The sequence below is a fragment of the Vanellus vanellus genome (genome assembly GCF_965231255.1).
Source record: "Vanellus vanellus genome assembly, chromosome: Z".
In the NCBI taxonomy this organism is placed as follows: domain Eukaryota; kingdom Metazoa; phylum Chordata; class Aves; order Charadriiformes; family Charadriidae; genus Vanellus; species Vanellus vanellus.
The window spans coordinates 10,282,262-10,308,461 of NC_138908.1; the positions used below are offsets into that span (position 1 = coordinate 10,282,262).

General features: G+C 43.6%; 1 protein-coding gene across 1 annotated transcript in view; it reads left to right on the forward strand.

The window, feature by feature from the left end:
• Nucleotides 1-12,867: 12,867 nt before the first annotated feature.
• Nucleotides 12,868-26,200, forward strand: part of LOC309683638 (PALM2-AKAP2 fusion protein-like) — a gene marked incomplete at its 5' end in the record, with an annotated part of 112,701 nt that continues 99,368 nt past the window's right edge. The window contains one exon of the mRNA XM_082497962.1: nucleotides 12,868-12,916. The remainder of the gene's footprint in view (nucleotides 12,917-26,200) is intronic.

The following is a 26,200-nucleotide window of genomic DNA, read 5'->3' on the forward strand; positions in this document are numbered from 1 at the left end:
ACAACTTGATAGGGCTAATAGCAAAGTGATAGCATCTTGCGTTACAGCATGTGTGCCTTGTGCAACTGACTTGGTACACTTGATTTTACTGAAGTACCAAACAACCTAAGTACTTGTGGAATACTTCTCATTATTTCCAGGCAGTAAGTGAAGAATTGAATGGAAGTGGTCTTTAAAGATGCTGTAAGCTATATTTTAACATTTAATGTTAAGGCAAAGTTATTATTTAATTTCAAGGTAGGTGGCTTCTCACCCAAGAGTTCGTGCTTTATGACCATTCTGTGGAATAGGAGTCGGGGTACTTTAAAATGCACTTCAAATCACTCCTGAATATTTGCACTAAAATGATTCATGTTCCGAAGTTTTTCTTAAGATCAGAAGAAAGATGAACTGGATTAAATTCCTGGGGTCCTACAATATAGTTTGCTGGTAAAAAACTCCTAAGAAAGCTTCCTGAAAGACCCAAAGAATGGTGGCACAGTCACTGATTTTCAGCAGGAGCACCCGGACTGAGGCAGGCAGGGCAATCAATATGCCTTAAACCACAGTAGCTGGAGACACCATTACACAGCAGCAAATGCAAAGTAATATCCCATTTTACCAGGATAAGATCTACCTTCTCATTTTATAGCCAAAATAAAACAACAAATTACAAACCAGGAGCGGTTTGGCAAACACTGATTCGTTAAAAAGAAAAAGGTGAGCAGTCCCCCAGGTGAAGATGAAGGGAGATTATTCGGTACCCCTTTAGTTTCCCTACATTGTTTCTCAGATCCCCCACAGCTGAAGGCACCAAGACAGAAGGGATAAGCAGAAATGGTGAAATGCTAGCTTCCAATGTTCATTCTCCAAATGTTTTAGAGAATGAATATACTTCCCATTGTAATTCTAAGCAGAGTTGGGCAGCCAGCAGTGACTCCTGTAGAAACCCAAAAATTAGAGACCTAGCTCAGATTCAGGGAACAAAGATTCATAGTCCCATTCCACTTAGGTTGCACTGAACAAGCCTCTGCTTTTGTCTCCATCTGTTTATTTCCATTATGTATATACAAAGCCTTAGGCCAGGCGTTGTCTCTCAACCGTATTTGCATTACACAGGAAACAACTCGGCTTATAAAGTCTATTAAGTTTTAAAGTGTAGGCTTTAGGGTAGCACTGCAAAATTTCATAAAACCATCCCTGTTTTCCAAACACGACAAAAAAAAAATCTGTCTGAATTCAACTTTTCACCTCTTCCTGCTAAACACAGGGAAGGGAATTCAGCCCTGATACAAACATGTGAATATCTCATTGACTTCAATGGCCATTCAGCTTAGTTATGTCAAAGCTGAATTAGGCCTTGGGTCTCAAACTGTCTTGTCTGCTCCTGCCATCTGTCTTTCTTTGCTAACCTAATTCCTTATTAAATAGGGTGTCCAAAGTGAATGTGAACCCATTCTGCTGATCCTTTCTCTGCAACAAATGTTGCTAGAGGCTAAAATTCCTGAAAGTTAAGACTACTTTGACTGCCTCTGCTTCTGGATACTATGTGAGGTTCTTTTAAGGTGGACTGAGATTCAGACTGTGAATGTTTAACTTCCTGAGCATTCAGTCCCTTTGCAGTCATTTATTAGACGTTCAAAATCACTAAGCCGTTTAGCAAATCATAACTTATAACAGTACATGGATTCTTTGTCCATCCTCCTTAGGGGTTTCTGAACTGGTAGTGCTAAAGATGGTAGTTCACATACCATGTAGATTATGATGGTGTTATACACAAAAAAAAAAAAAAAAAAGAACAAATGAACAAAACGCAGACAGGTAAATGTCTCCACGTTAACAAACCAATGGACAACAGATCCAGAAGAACATATTAAAGGGACAAGGCAGAGATGTGTCCAATGACATCCCTAATCTAGTGATTGCGGATGCTGGGAGAAGTACAAGGGAAGGTATGGAGGTGCAGGCTGGGTGCAGGCATTCTCCCTATACGAAGTCTCTTACTGCTGCTGTCAAAGACATTGCTCTGGTCCAGTGGAGTATTTCTTGTGTTCTTAGAAACTGTCTTTTACTGAGCTAGGAGAACACTCGCTGCTGTTTTCAGAAACAGAATGTGGAAAGTCCAAACAACCGACCTGTGCAGTTAAAATAAATTAAGCATGACAGTTATTTTTATCTGTTACTCGGTGCAGGTTGTGAAGAGAATATTTGAATAGCCTGAATAAAGGAAGAAGGAGCCGTGAACTTAATTTAAACTCAGACTGAACTATTCAGAAATTGAGAGCTGCTGAGGATCAAGTCATTTGGTTGTCGTGTAAAGAAAAAAAAAAAAAAAACAACCACCCAAAACATCAAAACCACCTCTCATCTATTCATTATGTCTCTACAATTTCATGTTCCAGGCAAGACTTGACATGAAAGCACAGTGGTTCTTTCAAAAAGAGGCTTTTTAATACATTTCCAATTTCTAGAAATTTCACAAGAAACTTCTCTTGCTAGATTTCAACAGGAAAGGTTTGAATGTGCAGCCTGATATTTGGGGGCTTACTCTTAAACCTTTTGAAATTTCCTGATCTTTGTTTTCAGAGCTGGAATCTCTCTACAGGGCAGGCTGCATCTTTAAAATGTTACAGTTTAACATCTTACAAAACTAAGTAATAACTCTAGCACAGAAGCAATAAGTATTTGAGTTACAGGTAATATGAAAGTTAATTGAAGCCTTGATGTAATTTCATGCTTTCTTCATGCTGTATTCCACTGGCATTACAGGCTTATTGTCAAGATGAGAGCTGTGAAAAATGTTTATTGTTGCTCTGGTACAGGCTCTACGCTGCTTTTTCTCAACAGGGTAGCTAATTCTCTTAGAAAGACACTTTACTGAATCAACACTCCTCACTGCTCATCCTAAGAAGGAGTGGAGGGAACCAAATAAATAGGAGAGATAAAGGGAGATGCATGTACACTACAAAAGCTACATTTTAGATGGAGATCGGTTTTGTTTACCACAGCTTTATCATGCCCCTAGCTGGGCTCTGGGCTCACGTTCTGAAAAAAAATCCCCAGTCACATATACTGTCCATGCATGAGCTTCCATTGTGACGTAGCCTGCACAGGTGGACTGCCTCATCAGGCAGGGAAACCTGTCACATCACGACCCTGCCTTGCACGGGAGTTCTGCCCCAGCAGGTAATGACACTGCTGTAAGCCAGAATCATGAGACTCTAAAAACTTGAATGCAAGCATAGCTACCAAAGGCAAAGAATCAGTCTTAGCTGCTCTTTGATGCACTGGGGAATGCAAGTGCTTGAAGACATTTGTTGCCTCAGGAATGCTTTTAATTTCAAATTTAGAAAATATACATCACGGGACAGATAAGCAGCTGAGAGAGAACAAGTAGAACTGAGCTGATGATAGTTTCCAGAAGTCTGCAGAAGTCAACCAGAATTTTCTTATTGACTTTTGTTTGTTCTGCCCTTGAAGAGACATGTTTAGCATACCACAGGCACAAGAGTTGGAGTTTTTGCATTGCGTCAGCAGGGCGTGCTATAAAGAGCACATGTTGTGGCTTTGAAGAACTGACAAAGGACAAAGCCAGGATCCCGTCCCCTTGGGAAGACATGGCTGACCTGTGCTCGTTTAGGAAGCGCAGAGAGAAAGCATGTCTTTAATCTCCTGTCATGTTTATTAATGTGGAAATTTGGTGGGGCTCAAAGGCACAATCCAGGTTTTATGTTTCAGGGTGCCATCTTTACACAGGTCCCCAACGTGTGGGACAGCCTGGAAAGTTATATCCAGTTACCCCATCTCTGTGCAGCAGGGCTCAAAAAGTACTCATGAAATGTAGGTTGTTATACTTCTCATAATGCCCTGAGTGTTGGCTGGAAGGTGACGGATGTGGCATCATTTGACACCGCACATTAACTTGTGATCTTTCTTTAAATATGAAACCTTTTAGGTGCAAAATATAGCCCGATATCATGACACCAAAATCATAATTTATTTTCTTTTTAGTTCGGCTCTTGCTTTCAAAGCACTTGATCTCTTCCTCTATTAGACAGCCAAGTGATCCTTTACTGAACTCTTTCAAGCATATGGCTTGGATAAGAAACATCACTGTAGTTTTGACCAGCAAGTCATGCCTCTTTTGAATGTTGTGGCTGGGAAATGAAACATTTCACTACCTATTTTAATTCTGGGGAGGTGATATGTGAATAACTCTGGAGGATATACCATATCTGGATATTATGTTTGCCTGACAGTTTGCTTTTTTGGGAAAACAAATAGTACTTTGAAAGCAAACACTATAATTTTTCCTAATTATATGTCATTTTCTAAGATTGCCAACCCTATCCACAGGCCAGAGGCTGATGCATCTTCTCTAATTGAGCAGTAACTTACTCTATAAGTAATCCCTCTGAAATGACTGAAACCTATTACAATGCAGCACAGCTAAGTTTAGGTGAAAACAGATTTCTTCATCCTTAAACGTCTGCATCTTATCTCTGATGTCCTTTTGTTAGAAGTCAGATTATATTAACCTTACATCAAGCAGTGATTTTAATTTGATGACACAGTTACTAATCCTGATCAGTGCTCTGGATCTCTTCTTGCAGATAACAGATCTACTCTCAACTTCAGGTGAACCAAATATGTGGCCTGAAAGGGTCCAGTCTCCTGGATTGCGTGGCTTTCCAGCAGTGTCGTGGCTCATGCCATGGCAACACCAGTTCACCTGCACCTCTCTACTCTCATGCGCCTGTCTAGGGAAGATTTGATGCCATCGTTGCAGAATTTACAGAGTTTGCACTAACATGTGTATCTAGTACAAACGCAGGGTTGAGGCGGGTTCTTTCATACCTGGCACATTACTCTTTACCACAACAGAAGATAGTGACAAGGCATTAATTAATACCACCTTCTGTCAAGCAAAACTGGCAGTTTTAGCTTTGCAATGAAGTGTTGATACAAATTTGTCTGACAGAAAAATTGCACGTTTCTTCAAATCAACTGACGGCACAATCTGAACTCAAAAGTATGCAAAACTGGAGTTCAAACGTTAGGCCAGTCCAGACGGTTTGGGCTAGGTCTGTCTCATTCCAGTTTGGCCCTTAACAAGTACAATCTTACCAGGCAGATGAGCCCAGTCTGATACACAGTGGTCTTGCTGCTGCCTTGTCAAGGACAGAAATACTTCTTCAGGGTCTTACGATGTAAAACCCCCTTGGTTTATTTGTTTAACTCCTGTGTTAATTATGAAAATCTTGCAATATGGCTTTTTTAGCAGCGTGGAAGGATGCTTCTCAGAATAAACTAGGTGGATGTGTGCGGTTCAATTGTTTCTACTGCACCTTCAGTGAGCCTGCCATTTTTGTCAGACCTCCAAATGCAAACCAGATCCAAAATGCCACCACTGAAGGAGACCATGAGGTATGAGACGAAAATTGACAGTGATAAGTCCTCTTATATGCACTCTATTACGTGCAGCTAAATGTCAGCAGAGTATGATTGTCTCTCCTCCTCCGCAGTAATGCAATCTGACACATACAAGGATTCACCCTGTTGAGCCAGACTGGTTGCTTACCACAGGGAAGAGCAGAAAAGCATAATTGGAAGAGTCATTTAAAGACACAGTTTGCTGAAAAATGGAGATTGCTTTCCTCCCATCCCCACCAGATGCTCTGCAAAGGCATAGCCATTTACTTCAGCAGTAGTATCCGCTAATGGGGAATGTCCCGCCTGCTGCTAAAAGCCACCGAAGAGGAAATTAGGTTGAACTGGATACACACCACTTTTGACTGAGATGCATCCATAGCATCTTCCGCATATGCATGTAGCACTCCCAGCTGTTGGTACATGCAGTTGCAGGTCTAACTCCAGGTAGCAGAAAGGGTCTCACCTGCTTCAGTGTGGGCAGGATTAACGTGATGACGACAGGAGATAAACTGTCTCAACTTTGCAGTTAAGAAAATTGGACACAGCTCTTGCAGTTCTCTCTGTTGGCTCTGCTGAGAGGGTTAGAAGCTCATCTTCGTGGTACTTACACACATGCACTTCTTGGGGGCAAGAAATCCTCTAGGCAGATGCAGTGAGGTGAGCACCACAAGCTATTTGTCTCCCTCACTGCGCGACAGACATGCACTTTCAGCTCTGTTTGTGTAACTGATGGCTTTTCTTTCTCATAGTAGGGAATGGTTGTCTGTAGCAGATAATCTTTCTGCTACCTTCCGCTTTCTTTCTGTGGTTGAGCTTAAGATGTCATGATTAAAAAGAATTTGCATGAGTCACTTGTGCTTCCCTTCTTTATACCATTCAAGGAGTTCTCTGCTATTTTTAAACCCTTGTGCAAGGCAACAAATTCATTGTTTGGCTGCACTGCTGCCACATACAGGAACTAACTCTAGGTAAAGCTTGGAGACTCTGCTCTTTTTATGACAGAACATCACTCTTACTTGGCATTTCCAAATAAGATAATGTACTCCAAGGCAAATTATTACAAGTAACAGAAACAAAATTCAAGTTTTTTCCCTTCCTCATGCCTCGCAATTCATGTCAGAGTTTTAGCTTATTTCCCGCAGACATTTTTTCCTCCAAAAACTTCAGCGCTTCTCTCTCAATTTAATCATAAGCTGTTCACTGTGAACATGATTGCTGAGATTGGGAGCAATTTTCTAAGCAACGTTGCAATCTCATTCTCTCAGAACAGCTCTAACCTTAGGGCTGGTGTATACTTAAGGTTTCATTGCAAAATGTATGTAGATTATGGTTCTGAGGGCTTTTTTGCTTGCTTCACAGCAGAAACAGTGAACTTCATAGCACACTTGCAGTTATTTTATGCTACTAACACTAACTATTAAAAGGGTTTTGCCGACAGAGTTGAATCTGTGAGACAATGCATGCACAATCTGGACCAACATTAGTTCATCACTGTTGGTCACCAGAAGTGATGTTAGTAGGTAGAAAATCCTACCAGGGACAAAGTTTGAGACTGGTGTTGCATGGCCTTGTAGTGAATAGCTGTTCTCCCAAGCTGCCACTGCCTCACACACAACTGAAGCATGCAAAAGCCATGTCAGAGTATTGCTAGCTTGGGCTAGTTCCAATCACTCTGAGCTGAAGAGAGCTAATACATCTCAGTGATTGACACCTGCAATGCCTTTAACTACTCCACCTGCACCCACCAGTGCAAGTCTGTTTAGCTGTTTCCCAAGATGGTGCCAGACTACGTCTGCGGCTAAACCGTGCATCTAAATTTTGGAGACTGAGCCTTCAACACCTATTTTGATACAGACGCAATCCAACCAACACATGGTGAGGAATGACACCAGCCAAGGCTCCTTTTCAATGGGGCATAAGTAGCCCTAGTAGGGAGATTTCAGCCTTATTTCTATTTAAGTCCAAAATAAATCACAGTGTGAAAGCTTGGAAAAAAACAAAAAATCATTTGGAAGAGAAAAGCAGATCAGCAAAAGAGAATTGTGCCATTAGGTCTATAACCTGTGCATCCACCCCAGTGAACAACACTGCTATCAGATGCAGAAAAACTGATTAAATGAGGTAGTACTCTTAAAACAATTGCTATCAGAGAGACACGTCACAAGAGAAGTGGCACCAACAGCACTCTCTGTAATAGTTTTTCTAAGAATGCAGATTCTATGGAAACTGAGACTAAAATATTTTCTTACCTCTTAGACATGAGCCCTCAAAGCATCATTAAAACAGTAACAAAGTTTCCTTACTATTGTTTCAAAATATATTAAGGATGCAATGTCTGAACATAGTGTATATGAAAGAAAAACAATGCAAAAAGCAGATAAATGACTGGATTTCTTCACCACTTAAGATATGCCTTTTTCTTCATGCTTATATGTGGCCTCTCCCAATCTGAACTCCACGAAGCCACCAAGCCATTTACTGGTTCAGTAAATATGTCAGCACTCTTGCTGAAAGGTCTTTTTTTTTCTAGACTGTGTCTCTTTTTTTTTTTTCTTCTTCCTCTCCTTCTTTGAGGGTTTTATTTTTCTGAATGACCTTCTATTACTTGCAGGAATAATTGGTAACAAACTCTACTTTGTAGTTTAACGTGGCATCTGTCCGCTGGCTCAGCTGGGCACTGCCAAAATAGCAACACGTGGACATAATTTGGCTTTCATTTTTAATGACAAGTCGTATGTAGCTGAAAGAAAGCAGACTCCCTGAGAAACAGCAGGAATCCCTGTGGTTCAAGTCAAGTGAAAATAGTTGCTTTAATGAATTGCCTCCTTGGCCTCTTCAAGACCAAATGGGGCAGTTTAGTGCTGATCCAGGATTTATGTGGTTGGAGCTGGCCTGTTTCCTTCCAATGTGGACAGGGCAGGACACACTCTGGTGAGCAACAGACTGTCTGGTAGATCTGTGGTGGCAGCACCCTCCAGCAGGCAGAGAAGGCCAAACTGGGAGCAGTAACAGGTCCTTTTGGCACATGTGTGCAACCTGCCTGAGCTCTGAAAAGGACTAAAAGTGCTCCCACAAAGGAGGAAGAGGATAATAAATCTGAGATTGCTCCAGCTGCCATGCAAGCGAACATCTGACTATGCCCTAACCTTTCATAGCAGGTATAAATGACTGTCGTGTGGGAAATGAAGAAGGCTTGATTTAGTACGATTTGATCACTGCAGGAGATTTCCTGGTGAATACCTGTAAGTGCTTTATCTACCTTTTCCTCGGAGGAGACAAATCTGTGCCCTAAAGGTATTCCCTGAATTCAGCTCCTCTTATGCTACAACCTGCCCCTTTACTGCACCAGTTTCTCTTGCTAGAGGATGTAGGCTGCCAGGTTTCAGATGGATACAGCCTACCCCAGTGTTAATGATCATACGGTACAGGGCTCAGAGTTGTTTCCTGCAAGCTTAACAACACAGCAATAGAGTCTATGTGCTGAAAACATAGAGCACTCTGTTGCTAAACAAAAAGCAAAATTAATTTCTAAGGGACTTGTGGGCCCCTCTAGAAAGTTCACATACTTTGGTGGCTGAATTGCACCTTAAAGTTTCCTTTCTTTGACCAGGTCCTGTAGAAGTAGAGCAGAAACCCAAAGGAGTTGGCAGACAGAGAAGGATGGAGCAAGCACCCTTGAGATGAGTGTACTGCTCCAGGTCACTGCTACCCAATGCAGCAGTGCTTCCCCCATGGTCACAGTGTCGACCATGAAGAACTGTGATTCAGAAACAAACTGCTAAAGTCTCCCATTGTTTGTTAAGAGCAACGAGTGGGTGTGCACAGCAGTTTTCCAGATCTTTCATTAGTACCTCTATTTTTCATCCATATTCTGCACTTTCACTGCCAACTACATAACCAGGAACTGGGCATATCCCTCTTACACTTAAATTTCATCCTTCCTGTCTTGACAACATCTGTTCCTTTCTCTCCTGGCTGATGCTGGTGAGCTGAGAGCCCAAATTCCTTTTTATCATCTGCACCTTGATTTCTCTCCCAAGTCTGCATGGATACGTCTCTTAAGGAAAGAGACTGTTAGCTCAGCTTCATTCCTGTTGTATTGTCCAGTCCTCTTTATTGTGAAACTCCTGTCATCCATCAAACCCTATTCACAGTTGAAATCAACAGCAAATAAAAGGAAACAAATAAGTCAGCACAGTGCTACACAGAAGTGGAGCTCGCATGCACAGAGATGGATGAAAAGCCACTGAGCCCCTATAGTGCTGATGGAGCTGCCCTGCAGCTGTTCTGGTTGAGTTACTTCATCACTGCTGCACAGGCGATGATAGATGTAAAACATTAGCTGTGCTAATGGCAGCATGAACTGGTACTATGTGCAGCCTTTACAACATGTCCACGGACGTGAACATGCTTGGGATTTTTTTTTTAATCCAAGTGTGATTATAAATTTGCCATGTCATGCAGATTAAGTCAGAGGTCCATGCTGTGGCAGACATGGCCTGTCACCAAATACAGAGCGTGGAGATGAAGTCTACTCAGGCTTATGGTATTTATGAGTTCGTGAGATTTGGGGGAGATCTATCCTTTTCTTACATGTGTTAATTTCTAGGCCTTGGACTTTCGTGACTTTTTTTCTAGTTAAGTACATTTATTACCACTGTAATGCTCTCTTCTTAATCTTTCACGTGTTGCCACATCAATGGGGAATATTACTTACAGAAGGACAGCTTAAGTCAATACCCGTTCCTACCAAGGGCTGTGCAGAATGCTAGCTGTGGCACAGGTGTGAAATCAGGCAACCCGTATCTCCATTTAGCATCCTAGTCACCAGACTGCCCTTTCTTGGTGGGCATAGGCTGCATATACACCAGCACTTAGGCAGAGAACAGTAGTATGGGGTTTAGTGAGCTCATCCCTCTTTCCTCAACCACACTTGCAACCGGTTCAGATGTGATGAGACTGTTGAGCTGTGGGCAAGAGTCCTTTTGGAGGAAACCAAACCAGAAACTCTTCTGCAGGGTGACATGAAACGCTTTTCAAACCCTAGTGGAAACACAAATGTTCAAATCAAGTATTACTCCTTCTGACACTGTGGTAACATTCAGTCCAGGGAATCAGACTAAATCTAGTCTGACACTAAATCCTGGAAACACTTCCAATGTACATCTAGAGATGTCAGCACCCACTGCTCCCATCCTCTGATCCACTCCTGCTGCACAGCTACTTACTAATGCAAACAGAGGCATCCACACAAGGACAACATGCTGAAGGCATCACAGTTCCAAATATACTGCAGAAAAAGATGCAAGGAGGCCAGAGGATGAAGGGGTGCTTTAGCAAAATGGCAAAAAAGGCACACAGCTCTATTTTACATCTGTATTTGAATAGCAGGAGAACACATAAGCATCAGTAGACAATCAGAGGCCCACTATGCTAAAATGCTCTACAGACATATAACAAGGAAAGTCCTCTTGGTCTGAGATTAGCATGAATAAAGCTATCCGAGTGAGCTGGAAAGAAAGAAAAAAAAAAAAAAAAAAACAACAGCAGAAAAAAAAAGAAATCAGGACAGGATAAACTAGATGCCTTTTCTGCAGCACCACTTCCAAAGCAGCAGTGCTCTAGGGGAAGCCCAGCAGAGATGAATGCAAAGGAGGGATCAATCCTGTGGTAAAATCACAAGATTAGACTTCTGGCTTTGTGGACTTCCCCAGAATGCTGAGAGCACAACAAGAAAAAAAGGTCCCAGTTTCGTTATTATGCACTTCCACTGGCTTTAATGCAGTCTCTAAGCCTCTCTGGGGGCTCCCTATTGGCTCTGCAGACTACATGGACACCATAGCTCAGCGTGTGGGAAGAGGAGGGGTCAGCTCCAAAGAACCTGTGCTGGAAAAAGTTAAAAGCACCTACAGGATTTTGGCACAGAAGTTGCACTGACACTTTTTAATGTTCTTCCCCCAGTGCAGAAGATGTCTATCTGAGGCGGCCAAAAAGCAGGAAGACCCACTGACCAATATTGTTAGAAAGAAAGGTACAGGTGTGCAGTCAATGCCTCTATAGGCAGACTAGAGCTCAAGCTAGACTGTTAGCATATGCCACTGTCTGCTGGAGACACAAATAAGCAAAGGGCATCTCCGATGCACAGATCCTTTTGCATAAATAATCATAACACAACTGTGGCGTACACACAAACAGGAGCGGTTTGAAGAGACACACTCAACATCACAGAGTGAGGTAGCAGCAGAGGGCATGAATAACTGTCCTTGTATTGGCCAAAGACTGCAGACCCATTTCAAGCTGTATTGTTACATGAGCTGTATTTCAAATTTAGTAGGTGCACACAGCGCTGTGGCAGCACAAGGGACGTTATTCAATTTATTCTCAGTGTGAATGTGTACATTCAACAGTGCTACCAGAGATGATACATAAATCCCTATACATCTTTACCCTGTATAGAGGAGATCATGTACCCCTGCAATTTAATTTCACAGTTTGGAAAACATTCACCAATTTAATCTGACTCTAATTGACCATTATTTGTTGTAATTATTGCCATTGCTATGGAAATTCCAAAAGCAATCAAACAGCTGTCTGTGGCTAGCTGTGCTTAAGCGAGATTGTGCCTGGAGGTGAAATCAGCAGGTATGTTCTTGCCTTCTTCAAGGTTTAAGCTTGATGTAGAAATAAAACTGCAGAGGTTCTTCTTCCAGACAGGGCTGTCAGGCTGCCCGCACCATGTCCTGCGAGCTGCACCTGTAACCTGGCCTCACCAGATAAGCAGTGGTAACTACTGCCTGGCTGACGAACAGTGCTCACTAATTAGATGCTCTTAGTTAGGGTCTGAGATGTTCTTAGTGACCCTTCCCTTGGGATGCACAGAAGTGCTGAGAAGTCCTCTGGCTTCTCCCCAAGATGGGACGAGCTCATCCCAGGGGTGGTGTAAGCAGGGGCGCACCTTCAGCACAGCAACACAGGTGAGCACAGAGCAAACAGCGTCCCGAGGGCTCCCTGGGGGCAGCAAGGCTGGACCTGGCAGCCAGGACCATCCCACCACCCCATCAGGGACCAGGGCAGCCCCAGCCCCATCACTGGGCACCACTATAGGGACAACGATGGCTGCTGCAGGGGCTGAAATAGAATATGTCCTTGCTGAGCCATGGTGTGCTGTGTCAACCCGCCAAGCACCCATTGCGTTTTCTCCCAGCGGTGGCTGCCTCTCCGCAGCACGCAGAGCTGTCTCCTGCTGGCAAAGATATTTTTCAGTCCTTGTTTTTGTACCCTTTCGGCTTTCTTTAACAATGTTGACGAGATACCAGGCTGGTGACAGAGCGGGGCTGATAGAAATGGATCCGAGCAAAGCAAAGCAACCTCTCAGCCACGCGTATTCTCCCATGGGCAATAAAATGTCTTTGGTTTTGTAGGCGCGGGAGGATCGGATATGCTGCCAAGGGACCCGCCGGGACCGTGCTCCTGTGAAAGTCCCGAAGCTGAGGAGGGTACAGGGGTAAGTCTCCTCCCACCGCATCCTTGTGGGCAGCACAGGGACCCATCCGCGCTGCGCTCAAATGTAATGCTTGACGGCACCCCGCGCTTGGTGGGTTGGGCCACATCTTCAGCTGCAAGGAGGTTGTCGTGGTGGGAGTAGTTTGCACGGCAGACCTCATTGGTGTAAACTGCATTCATTTGATTACTGCAGGGTCTTCTCCTAAATATTTGAAAGCCTGGTGCAATGGTTGGGATTAGGAGGACCTTCAATAAATGTGCATCTCTTGGGAGGTCTCGTTAAGTAATCCTGACAGCTCACTGCAAGATGGTGTCACACCAATGCTCGATCCTTCCTCACCATCAGTTAATCCCCGGCACGCCTTCCGTTGCCCCTTCTCTTCTTCTCAGGCCCATCTGTGGTTACCGCTACCCCACGTCCTTTCATCTGCTGGAAACCCACACACGAGCAGCTCATCAGCACGCAGCGGGCAAGTGTCTGAGAAGCATTGCCCTCACCTGATAGCCTGGTGTGGCCAGGTGGCACGTGGAAACACGCCATTTTGCTGGAAAAGGCGTGATGGGGATATTCCTTTTTCTTTGTCGTTCCTGGTGTGACCGTGTGCATCCGTGTGTTTTTAAGAGCAGCAAATGAATTTGTCGGTAAAATGTTGGGAGTGGAAAGGGAGTGAATGGGCAAGGGAGTTCCTGCAGGCCACAGACTTCCCTCTTCAGGGTTGCCGACGTTGCTGAGCGTGAAGCACATGTATCTAAAGACAAAACCAACCATGTTAAAAACTAGAGGCCTCTCCAACAATTTTGTATCATAAATTGGATTCTTAAAAAACTTGGATATACATGGCCCCTATTAATGCCTACATTTACTTTAGTCTTTTAAATTTCTTTAAATTAAATTAAAATAGTAATCAAGGCTGTTAAACTGGTTCAGATGAAACTGATGAAGCAGATTTCAGACTTCTGCTATAAAAGCAGAGGGATTTTTTTCTTAAATTATAGTTATTTAAATTTAGCACAATAACTAACTCTTTCATTTATACAGCTAAAAATGCAGCAAGTTCATATCTTCTTCTAGTCTAGGAGTAAATGCTGGTGTGAGAAGCTCCGATCAGCTACCCTTAAGATCTTAAAGCCATGGTGAATAAATACCTAAAGTCAGCACCTGCAAAAACTTTTTCTTAAAATTAGGAAAATGTAAATGCAAAACATGTTTTGAAAACCTTTTCTTAGATTTTTCTTATCATATTTACTAGTTTCATTTACCATTTAAAAAAATTAATAATTTTCTCAAAATCCAGGTTTCCCACAGTTTTTATTTAAATGCAAATATAATCCAAAAGGGGCTGCACCAATCTGACGTTTACAAAAAAAAACCAAAACCAAACCAAACAAAACAAAACAGATCTGCTGCTAAACAACAAATATTAATCTGACTAAATGTGGTTAACAATTTAGAATGGGCAATATAGCACAGAATTTCATACTCTTGGCCATCAAAAACAACAACCGAATTTAAGGTTAAATCTATATAAAGCAGCAAATCGACCTGTCCTCAGGGGTATCAGTCAGTGAGAATCCACCTTTCTTCAGGCAAACAATTTACAACACAAAATAAAAGTAAGGTTCAAACTGATAATATGCCAAGCAGTCAAAATGAAACTTCCATGTTGTGGTTAAATTAGATATTTAAATAATTCTGATTGCAGCTGGAGCATGGTCTTGCACAGGCATTCCCAGACATTTTTCACTGGTTGCTATCTGTGCCCTGCTCAGTGTAGTATCGCTTTGTGGCAGCTCGTATATGGCAAGCAGGACCGCTGGGAAAGCTCTGAGCTAGAGTTTAATCAGTCCCTAACTTTCTCTGGCTTAAGTTAAGGTCACACTTAAGGAAGAGGGGGAAAAAAGGTTCAATGACTGTGGAATGCAATTTGTTTTAATAACACAGTACTTCCAATGCTTGGGAGTGCAACACCACGCAGAACAAAACCTGACTTGGCATTGTTTTCTCCTTGGTTTTAAAAAGGAGGTGTTATTTTTCTAATAACGACCCCCCGCTGAAGGAGGAGGTTGAATGGCAGAACTCTGTAAGAGGGAGGCTGACTCAGTGCTGCCACTGACGCAGCGTGAGCAGAATCAGCAAAATGCTAGCACAGGAAAGTAAATAAAGTCCATGAGGGTATCCTTACCAGCATGGAAGAAAATTAATTTAGTCACAGCAAATGATGAAGCGCTGAAATTTTCTTTAATAACTTGCTAACGATTCGTGGAAGGGAGAAGCCTGATGTTTGAGGCAAAGACAGTATGGAGCAGCTGCATATAGACTCTTCTGAGCTTGCATTTGCTGAAAGAGACAAACACAAAACAATTGCCCTTTCTATTCCTACATAGTCAAATGGGCAACATTATTTTCATATGAGAAAACCATCACTTTTAGGTTAATTCTGAAAATAATCTATGCAGACCTAGTTGCAGTATATTTTTTTGATGATACCAAGAGAAAGTAGATTCTCCATTAACAGAAATCAGGGAGTAGAAATCCACATATCTCTGTTACTTTCAACAGTCTGCTTACTCCAAGCAGAGACCTGCACCATCATGAAGTTCCCTTCAGCTTTAACAACCTATTAACAAGAAGCAACAAGCTATCCCTAGGTCCAGATTGTGCTCTTGACCGTGTGGTTCAGGACAACGGTAATTGCATAGGTTTCAATAAAGCATAGAAAACTCATATCTAATAGATAATGACATTGACGATCAGTGAATACAGGTTATGGATCAGAAAACAAATGTTACGCTTGATCCTCGTCATGACGCAAAGCAATGGTCTCTCTTACAAGAATGGAAAAATGTGGTCCTCCCAAAGAGCTACTCTATGTAACGTGCTCAGAACTAGCCAGGCGAGACCTATTGTTGAACAAAACAAAGTTTATGAATGATTTTGCAGGTTTTTATGTTTCTTCCTTCTTTTCTAAATAGCAAAATGCTGCCCCTTCATTGTTGCTTTTAAAACACATCCTGTTATGCCTGCAGCTGGTTTTGGAGTGTAGGTTCAGCATACCGTGTACTCTATTACTGAGCCTTTCTTGCAGCTTTTGCTCAGAAAGGAGAATGTGTATGTGTGTGGGAGTAGCATAAACTGCAGCTGTTTTTCTTTATTTATCCCTCATCATTACTGCTGACTGGATCAAGGAAGAAGACGTACATATACACCATTTGGCCTCTCTGCAACACTGCTGTACAGGAGTTTGGGAGATTATCTTGGTGAACAACTCCTAATTTCCACATAAAAGGATCAGCAGTAGGCTGTAAGAATTTGTCTTGCAGTGAAAAGGATGCTGCTATTTTGCTGGAACGTTTTATCAGAGATATAGAACTTCAATTTGCTCTTTCTCTGGTTTTATGAAAGCTTGTATCACCAAAGAACTTAAGTGAGTCCAGGAAACTCTGGAAAGTGTAGTTAATTTCACTGGACAGCTGCTTAAAAACAAAAAAAATCCAAACAGATCCAGCATGCAACCCGTTCCCCTTCATCTTCCCCCTTGCCCTGCTGCCACAAAGGCACTGTGGCTGAAAACTTTACAGACAAATGCAAATGACAGCGGCTTTGATATTTTCAGCACTCTGGAGCAGTTTAAAAGGGAGATGTTCTTTCTGCACAGTGTATGTATCTGAAACACGTGAGGCCAGACAGCAAAAATCTCTGGTCATCTTTCAAAGTGTTCGCCAGCACGGCCTCATCTCCCCTCCTCCCTCACCCTTCAGGCAGTTTAGGATGTATGTTGCTGTCACGCCAGCCATGGAGGGGTGCTGCTGAAATTCAGAGATATTTATGCAGTAAAAATCCAAGGCAAGGTACAAACCAGATTCATTGAGTAAAATAGTTTATTTTCTGCATCCGACTCTTTCCCCGGTTGGCTCCTGCCAGCTCTCATCGCTGGTTTTCCCAGGTCGTGCTCTCCATCCCCGGTCCTGGCCACAGCTCACCTCGTGCTGAAGTCAGCAGAGCTGGGCTGGGTAACGGAGGGGAGGATGCACTGGAGGTATTGAACTGCATGTCACAGCACACAGCTAAGAGTTCATTTCCAATTATGGTCTCTGCTAATTGCCCTCGAGTGCGTCTTCATATCATGACCAACGTGGGTCAGGGAAGCCAGAGGATCGTCAGTCATTCAAAGCGATCAGAGCCATTATGTTGACCTCCGGCACTGTAATTTTATTTCTGTGGCTCTGCATGGGAACTGTCAAAGCAAAGCAACAAGACTGTCAAGCTGTGGTGCCTGTGTAAAACATGCCCACCTGCCTTCATATCCAAATACAAATAAGATTGCCCGCTCTGACAGTGAGTGAGACAGACATTAAAATGCACAGCAGTTTCATAGCGCAGAGCTGGATTTCCATGCAGAATACTGTGTATTTTTGATTAGCAGGCCTACAATCAGCTTGTCTTATCATCTCATTACAGTTTCATTTCACATGATTTCACTTCTGATGATCAGAAAATGCAGTGAAGCTCACATCTCGCCATACTGCACAGCCAGCCAGTCCTTCAGGCTGGCCACTGGTTTAGCCATTGGGCCTGTTCCCTTTCTAATTCAAGAAAGGGACACATTTTTAGGAAACTGTGATATTGTTGTTTGAAGGGAAAGAAACATTCTCTGTCATGAGACAAATAATTTCTTCTCTGAATATTATCCACTTGTCTCTGCCTTTCTGAGGACCTTCAGGTAGGCTTGGTTTTCTCAATCATTTCCAGTAGTGCCACCCACCCTGCAGCAAATCGTACATCCCAGCTGGAAGCATTTAACACCTTTGCAATAGCACTGGAACAAACGAGCATCCAGCCTTGAATATAGGGAGGGCTCTGTAAAATTTCTGGAGAAGGCAGCTCAACTGCTGAAGATTTGTACTTCAATGTGCAAAACTCAGATTAAAAGGTATCAAGAATTCGCAGGAACGCTCATTAAGGCTGTAGCAACATAAAGGTGGAAATATTAGGACTATGGCAAGAGGGTCTTGCTGTTCTTCTTCCATGTAGTAGGGATTTCAGTCCCTGCAGGCTGATAGGGCTTCCTGTGTAGGAGTAAAAGCAGACAGAAGGATTTTTCTTCTCCGTAATTGTCAGAGCACACCTGTGGCAACCCTCCAGGAAAAGACGGCATGACAAAATGTGCCATTCTGCACTTAGTTGTTAATGTTTGGAACTGGAGTAAGCACTGTGTTGGCTTTGCCTGGTAATTAACATACGGGATTTTAGAATACTGATTTGTTTCTGAGGCTGCTACTTGTGAGCTGAAAAAGTTAGGAACATTTAAATACAAGCAGGTAAAATTTAAATGGTATTATTTTTAACAGTTACAGAGATAGTTTTGTGTAATATTATTTGGCAGCTTTTGATTGCCTTCTTTCTTTCATGGTATAAAAAGTTGTGTGTCCTCTGCTCATCACACTGTCTTCCCCCAGACCATGCCAGTTCCTCAGCTCGTTCAAAATCCACCTGTCTCTCCGCATATTCATCAAAAGGGTCTTTTTTGCTACGACTGCAACTTCTTCTAATGCAGACTTCTTTCCCAATTTCTACTTTCTACATAAATCCATGCAGGTGTTTAAGAAAACAGCCTGTTTTGTTTGCTGCTTTCACTCTCTCTCTCCCACCAGATCTCTTTACAAGATCTACCCACACCTCTTGAAAGCCTCTGATCAGATTCCTTTCATATTTTGTCTCTGCTGCAAGTCACAGACTCCCACCCGGCTTAGTTTCTGCTAATTGTTCTTCTCATTCGCTGCCATTTTTACTTCAGTCTAGTCCCTTGTATCTCCCACAGTCTCTTATCTCCCTTGTTGGACTCTTTTTTCCCGGGGTGACTCTGGCCCCGGTTTTTCCTGCAGGGGCAAATGTCTCTGCTCCTCAACACTCATTATTGCTTACATTTTGATAACATCTACTGGCCAGATAAGAAATCATTACTGTGAATGAGATAAACTTACCAAAAGAAAGCCTGTGGCTAGTCGAGGTCTCAGTAAACACTTCGGACCCATCTAAAAGCCATGGCATAAAATAATTTCCAGCTCTCTCTTCCATTGCAGTTTTAATGATTAATGGCAAGAAACTCTTTCTGTGTTATCTTTGTTTGCACAACTGGAGTTTGTTTTTACATTTATAACTCAGCCTTTGCAAATACCTAGAAACAGTGAAATACACTGTGTTTGGGTGTTTATGTGTAGATTATTAAACATTTCTGCACTGTATATTTTGTGAATGGGCTACACAAACAATTTTACTAACTCTGCAGGACAGACTTTCAACTACAGAGCCTAATGTATTTAAGCTGCTGCAGGACAACACCGCTTTATTCTCTGTAGACAACTTTATTCTTTGTCTTGTCATTTTTATTGTTCTAGTGGTAGTGAATAAAACCCTGCATCTGTTCTTCAGGAAGGACTTAATCCAAAGCTCATTGAATGCATTGGAAGAGCCTCCATTGGGCTTTGGATCAAGCTCTTCAGTTCACAAACAAACGCTCTTTGTGAGAATATGCTACTCAAGTATTGTACAGAAGAGTTACAGAGGTTCCCTATTTCTAAAATAAGGATTGGTTTTAGATCTTTTTTGCTATGCCTGTTTAGTTGGAGGAACAATATGCAACTGTACATAATTGTTGAAGTACTGTAGTCTGTGATTATCTTGCCCCAGCAGTTGATATAAATGTTGAATATGTAACGCTGTGGTAACAAGTAGTGCTGTATTTATATGGCCCTTCCTATGCACGCCGTAATTCAGAAAATATAGAGAGATACGCTCCCTGCCCCTGAGGATGTTCAGGCTCAATCAGGCAAGCTGGACACGGGCAAGCCATCTTTCAGGACTGCCTTCTGTTGATGTTATTGATGAAGCAGACTTGAAAGGGGGATTTGTAGAATAAAAGAGGGATACTACTGAATGGGATTTTTTTCTGAGCTTAGGAAAAGGAACAGACTGAAAGGAGACACAAAGCTCACAGCAGGGGAAAGAAACAGGGGCTATTGTGGAAGAGAGTACAAAGAGACTAAGATAAGGCAGGAGTAATCAAAGCAGAAACATTAGCTGGGGTAAGACTGCAAAGAGCTTTAAATTAAACCTTATAGCTCCAGATTTGCAATGACTGCATTTTCCACAAGAAGGAGGGAGAGCCATGAGTCAGTTATGCAGCGGTATCCCCACGGACCGCAATAAAAAAAATTTCTTCCTTACAGCATCTCAGGGACTGAATATTTCTTTGGATTTCTTGTGAAGAGGAACTAACAGTTCCCATGAACTGAAGAGAACACTATGCCAGTGAAATTTGGCTGGTTTTGCAACTGCAGAACAGAGTAACTTCTTCACGTGGGTGTAGATTACACAAACAGTTACTACTGGGTATTACTCCTGTGACAGAACTGCTTGCAGTAAAATACACTACACTGTGTGGTAAGTGCTGGCAGGGGGACGCATGCAGTTTGTAAGCCGATGATGACTAAAAGAGTTTATGGAGCCAGTACTAAAACATTACTCACTCAAGGAGTCACATTTAAATCAATGAGATTACTCATGTAGCTAGCTGCCGATAGAGATCTCGCCAAGCTATTTCACCTCATAATAGATGTGTGTAAATGGGCCTGTTAGTCAGCTGAATAACTTCAGAAAATAATTTTAAAGTTCATATTACACTGGTATTTGAACTCCCTAGCCACAGCTGAGGTCTCGTCGTGTTCTGCAAAGACCCATTAATGGGCAATCCCTATCCTAAAATTCCTCAACTCGTATAGGCAAATAAGGGAAAGTGACTTGCCTTCAGTCACATCACAGGTCATCAGCAACGCCAGGAATAGAACAGGGGTCTCCAGTCAGTTCCCTACCGGCAGCTCCCTGCCTCTGTAATACTCAACATTTAATCCCTGTACTGAATATAAAGCATTTATGAATGTGACCTCCAAACTTCCCACAGCTCTTCTGCTAACCGACTGATGGATCTCTGCATTCATTAGTTTTATAAATGCACAGAGAATACACAGAAGTCATCTCACACACATTACCGCAAGCCGGTGCATTCCCTCATCCAGCTCATCTGCATGTTATTCTGCAGTCAGAGAAATAACTAGAACCACAAAGAAAGGAAAACAAATCTAATCACAGAATTTCTGACAGCCAATCTAAGGTACTTAAAAATCTGCCTCCCAAGCAAAACTCATTTTTCATACTCAGTGAAATTCAGTGTGGAGGCTACCAGATCAGGCATCACTTTTCAGGACTGCATTTCATTTTATAAATGTTATAAAAGTGCCTGGCATATCCAGCATCATTATCACAGTATTTTCCTCCCTTTCTTTATTCTGCACTGCTCTCAGCATCTTTGAGAGTTCATACAGAACAAGAACAGTCTGCTGAGCTGTAAAACAGAAGCCTGAAAGAATTTCTTCCTAATAGGAAGGGGTATCTCCTTTGCATTATTCCCCATTTGATGCATAACAATTAACAAAATATGTCTCACTGAAACTGGGTTCTAATACACCAACAAAGTCCCAAAGCAAAGACTCTGAGTAACTCCTCTGTCTCCTGGATAAAGCAGGAGCAGCAGATACGGATATGGCTTCACTCTCTTCTCTCCCTATTTCCCTCTCCTCGCCTCTAAACATCTTTGTCTTTCATTTCCTTCTCTTTATCTCCCCATCCCGAGCTGCCCTGTGTCTCATCCCCTTCCTAACTCCAGGCACTCTTTGTTGGCAATGGCTTTGTCCTCTTTCTACCCATGGAAGAGGACGCATCTGTACAGAGGCAGATTGTAAACTAGGTCATCTTATGTGGCAGAGAAAAAAATAAAAAGAGTAGAGAGTAGAAAGAAGAGCTTTTTTGTATAATAACAAGGTCTCACATAAGCATGTGGCCCAGATGTCAGAGGTGTTGAGTGTCTGCGGTTCCCACTGACTTCAGTGGCACCAGTCCTCTTGTCCACAAGCTATGTATACAGGAAAACATCCTCAGTTTTGCAACTCCCTGCAAGCAGAAGTTCAGATACGCCATCGCGCTTCCTTGAGCTTTCCCAAGGACATCACATTAATCTCAGGACCTCCTTTTGTCATTTTTCCCTACATGTTCAGCACAGCCTTGGGATGTACATTGGTCAGTCATTGGAGGAGCAATGAGGTAATACCAGGGAGACTTATCCCTTTTCAGTTCACAGGGCAAATAAAGCACGCCTGAAAGGAAATGACAGGCGAGGAACGGCCATTTGAGTGTTAAAAATACCTACTTTTCTTGACATATATTGGGTTAATGCAGCTGACCTTTATACTCTTCCTACTTTCAGATTTTTTAGGACAATATCGACTAATCTTGCAACTCACTATTTAGGTAAAGGTATTTGAACTTCACTGTACAAAGTCTGCACTCTGGCAAAGCTTAATTCCTTCTTCCCCCTACCTGAAGCCCTCTGTAATGCTGTAAAAGAATTACAGAGCATTAACAAAATACATCTTTAAAACATAACTTTAAGACATAATTTCCTTCTGCTGTCATAACCATAAAAAATGCAAATTAGAAGCAATAGGCAAAACTCATTAAAATATATTCAGTGAAATCGCATTTTAGTTCCTTTGTGGTATATTAGTCATGTGCTACGTAATTAATACTAAGTAAATACATCCCTGTCATAAGAAAAAAAACACAAAACACAACCAAAAATTCAAACAGTATCAGTATCACTTGTGATACTGCTTCGTCTAATGGAATGAGATCTGTGCTGCAGTCGCGCGGTTCATTCCAATCCTGTATGAGGCCAGTAAGCAGGAGAGGAGCAGAAGGTAATTGTTGGAACAAAAGGGCAGAGGGGTGGGAACCCAGGAAGAGGAGCTCTGAAGTTCCCCCTTTGGCAGGGTAACATCTTTGGTTGCTATGAATACCACAGATTTTTCTCTACAGTGCAGTACTGCCAGTCTCCAAAACATGAGGTCTTCAAAAAGCATGAGACTGGGCTATGCTTATTTTAATTATGTTTCTGAGGCCTAGAGGGGACCTTTCTGCATGGTTCTGAAGCTTCATGCCACTAAAAAAAAGATTATTTTCCTTGCTCCCTCCCTTGTCATAACTGGCTTATTCAGTTTCTAGCAGCTGAAGTTTCTAAAAACCCAACAAACATGGTCAGACCTCTGAAACATCCGAAAGGGATGCAACTGCCACGCTCCTCTTCCTCTCCCTCTCCTCCGCAGCCCCACATTGCCATTGGGATGGCATACGTAGCCACGGGACTACAGACCCCTACACCTGTGGCGCAGGCATGAGCCCTGATGCACGTCCGTGCACAGTTGCTTCAGTCAGGTGTTGGAGCTCCAGCTTTCCTTTGCTCCCTGCCTGGTCCCCACAAATGGGCTGAACGGAGCTCTGTGGAGGCTCTCGCACAAGCCCTGCACAGCTGCACCATGTCCCAGCAGGACAAAGGGTAGGAGTCCTGTCTTTGGGCAGGTAGCTGAATCGCAGACATTGCTGGGAACATTCCTAGATGGTGCAGCTGAAATAGTCCTGCTCAGAGCTGGTCTCCTTTCCTCCTTCCCATGCTATATGCTAGTGGCAAGTAAAAAATGTGCATTAAAAAAGGCCATCCTTGATCCAGAGAATTTACAGCAAAAGTATGAAAGAGAGAAAGCAGATGGCTGCAGATACAGAGATTGGTAAACAGTTCCCTGGGTCAAAGACCTCGGTGGGGTTTTCTCTGCACCATAATCTGCGTGCTTTCAGACACATACATTTGTAACGAGAGCCATGACCACATATATTTAATTACTCAGAAAGCTTCTTACTTACATTAGTAACACTGGTTTACAGGTCTGCAGTTACATATGTATGCATCTGTTTCCTTATACCATTAGCTTTTATTATGAGCCTTTTTGACTGTGACGGCATTCGGGTAGCAACGTGCCTACGTGTGAGCATCTGTGTCCTTGAGTTCTCAACGGAGGATGGAGCAGCTGAATTATCAACAGCAGCATGTAACCTCCCATTTAAAACACTGTCACCTGAAAAGTGGAGGACGGCAAATGTGACACTAAGCTTCAACGCAGACTCTGGAGAACTAGAGGTCTGCAAACCTCGTGCCTGTACTGTGCAAATACAGAGATGCTAATTGGGTTAGAACTAAAGGACACCTGGATTAACGCAATCTATCTGAGAAGAGTCAACATTGCTTCTGTAAAGTCCTGCCTTAAACAAACCTCTTGGAGGTCTCTGAAAGGGTCAACAAAAATGTGGATAAGGGTGATCTAATTTCCATATCAGACTGGGTTTCTAAAAGACTCTTGACAAAGGCTTTTAAGGAGACTAGCAGCGATAGCAGCAAGAGGGAAAGCCCTGATATAGCTCAGTAATTGCTTAGAAGATAAAATGCAAAGTACAGGAATAAATGACCAGTTCTCACAATGGAGGGAGGTGCTGGATGGTGTGAGGTTCTGTGAGGGTCAGTGCTGGGTTGTGTGCTGTTCAGTGTACTCATGTCTTACCTGGGAATGGAGTGAAATAATGAAGTTCATCAGTGGAATTAATTTCCTCAAGTCAGTAATAAGAAGAAAAACTGTGAAGAACTACACAAGGACATTATGGGCAACATAAGAAATTCAGTGTAGGTAAACGTGAAATGATGCACCTGGAAAACAATCACGTAAAACGGTGGGCTCTGAGTTGGCCTTTGCATGAGTAAAATCTCAGGGTTATGACAGACAGTTCCATAGGAGCATCAGCTCTGTGCTCAAAAATTCATCATAAAATGTTGTTAGGAGAAAAACATCGTTGTGCTGCTTTATGAATCCATGGTTTGCCCACATCTTAAATATTGTGTATTTCTTCATCTCAAATAGAATCTATTAGATCAGGATGATGTTCAAGGGGGCATCAAGAATGGTAAGAGGTACAGAATGGTCTACAGACAAAGGCCCCCATGAGCAACCTGCAACTCTTCAGCTAGGAGAAGGAATGATATAAAAGGATTACAGTAGAGGTCTGCAAACCCATGAGCAGCTCAAAGAGGGTTAAAAAAATATTAGGGTAAGAAGTTGTTCCTCATCACCAGCACAGGAGATGAGGGGATAATTAAGTTCGTATTGAAACCAAAAATAAAAGGCAGAGGTTCTTCACAGGCAGGGTGGCAGACTGATGGAAACCCTTGCCAGAGCCTACTGTGAACGCTGCAAGTGCATTTGGGTTGGAGGGAACAATGAAGATGCCTATGGAAATCAGCTCCGTTGTATATGTTAAAAAAAAAAAAAAAAAAAAAGAAAAAAAGAAGAAAAAAGCGCCAAACCACACCAATAAACCAGAAAAAAAAAAAAAAAAAAAGACAGAGGGAAAAAAAAAACCCCACAACAGCAAAATCACCCCGAAACCTAGGGCTCAGGAAGCCCCCGGAGCCGGCAGCGGCGGGGAGCTCCCGCTTTGCACTCCCCCCGGGGGCGGTCCGCGGAGCCGCGCTGCTTGCCCCCGGAGCCGGGGCTCGGCCCCCCCTTCCCGTGCTCGCCCACCCGCATCCCCCGGGGCTCGGTCCCTCCCCTCCCGCCCGGCGCGGACATCCGTAACAGGAGAGGGCTCGCTGCCGGCCCGGTAACCCGACCGCGGCAGGATGGGGGGCGCGGAAGGGGGGGGGGGGAGGGGGGGATGCGCGGAGCCTCCGCGCAGGGCGCATCGCCCCGCGGGACGGGACGGGGCGGGACGGGATGGGACGGGGCGGGACAGGGCGGGCGGCGGCTTTGCCCCCCTCTTCCTGGCGTCGGCGAAGGGGGCGGGCGGGGAGGGAAGGGGAGGAGGAGGAGAAGGAGGAGGAAGGGGGACCCGACGTGCCGGGGCTGCGCGGAGCTGGCGGCGCACGCTGCGCGCCGGAGGAGCGGGCGCGCTTTGGAGAGGTACCTCCGTGCGCGGGGGTGCGCGTCCGTCCGCCTGTCTGTCTGTCCGTCTGTCTGTCTGTGAGCGCGGCTCCGGGTGCGGAGGGAAGGGAGGCGGCGGTGGATGCGGCTCGGGCAAGTTGTCTGGCCCTCGGCGGGCTGCGGGAGGGGGCGGGAGAGGGGGGAACAAGGTGGAAATGCCGGGGGGGGGGGGGGAGGGGGAAGCAAAGCGGGGAGGGGGAGGCAAAGGGGTGGGGGGTGTCGGCGGAGATGCGCGGAGGAGCAGGGAAAAGGCGAGGAGGGAAGATGGAAACGCAGGGAGGGAGAGGCGAGGAGGGGAAGGGAGAATGAAAATGCGGGGAAGGGAAGAGGCAAGGAGGGAAAGGGGGATGCTGGCGGGGGGCGGGGGGGGGAG